A 1122-nucleotide genomic window follows, 5' to 3' on the forward strand; every position below is an offset into this window, starting at 1 on the left:
TATCTTTAATAAGTAGATGTACAAAAAGATACATTTATAAGACGATCGCGATGGAAGACAAAAAAAATATAATTTCAAATTTTTATTTTATTTTTAATTAAAATAAATATGATTTTAATTAACGGTGCTAGAAGAACCGTTATATTAGAGGTATATGTATAAAAACAATATTTTATGATGGTATAGAAATAACTATAAATTTTTTAAAAGTATTCACATAAATTTAAACTTTTAGAAGAGTATTAATGCAAAAGGAACTTTTTTTTTTTTTTTTTAACATGGCCGTGGAACGAATTCTGATTCTCATGGGTCTAGAATGCCGTTATTCACAAGGGCAATTGGATCCACCTGATGCTCATCTGCATGTCGCCACATGATACAAACTAAAATGTGGTAATTATATTCTGTATATGTCACGCATATTCTTATATTCTTTTTATTAGAAAGCCAGCGGCCATAATCTATCGCTCAGGTGAGAAGTGCAATGTTTGCTGTAACTAGAATGTTACTTCCAAGATTCCTATTGGTGTGGCTTTTTTTTTTGGTACACATAGGAGAACTTTATATGTTGCTCTTGTCCAACTTCTTAGGGGTTTAGCTTGTTGGCTGAAATGGTGCTGATGTGCTCTAAAACCATACAGCGTCCCTCAAATAAAACAATCATAACGTAGTCTTACAATCGTGAAGTGGTCAACAGGCAAAGCAATAGGTTTGAAGTCCACACTTTGGTTTGGAAAGCAATGGATATTAACTTATGCATACCTAGAAAGCATACAGGTGAAGAAAAAAAATCTATTATTATTTTCTGATTTTATTGGCCGCATCCACACCTACAAGATGTGAACCGCTGTACCAAAAAAAGAAAAAAAAATTCCAGATGCAGATTGGAATGGGCTAACTCCGCAGTCCATCCCACCCTTTCCAACAAAAAGGGCACTGCTCATAAATTAGACTAACAGTTCAAATGCTGGAAACACAATGGGCATGAGGTTACCAGCCATGATCATAGGTCATGCCTACATCAGCTACATGATGGCAAAAATTTAACAATCGATGGCGATGCTACTCGACCTTTACCAGCCATCCAAACATTGAAAACTTTTCAATTATGGAATCAATGTC

The sequence above is a fragment of the Phoenix dactylifera genome, chromosome 17, assembly GCF_051530095.1.
Source record: "Phoenix dactylifera cultivar Ajwa chromosome 17, Ajwa_hap1_PhDact_Kaust_v1.1, whole genome shotgun sequence".
NCBI classification, from domain to species: Eukaryota; Viridiplantae; Streptophyta; class Magnoliopsida; order Arecales; family Arecaceae; genus Phoenix; species Phoenix dactylifera.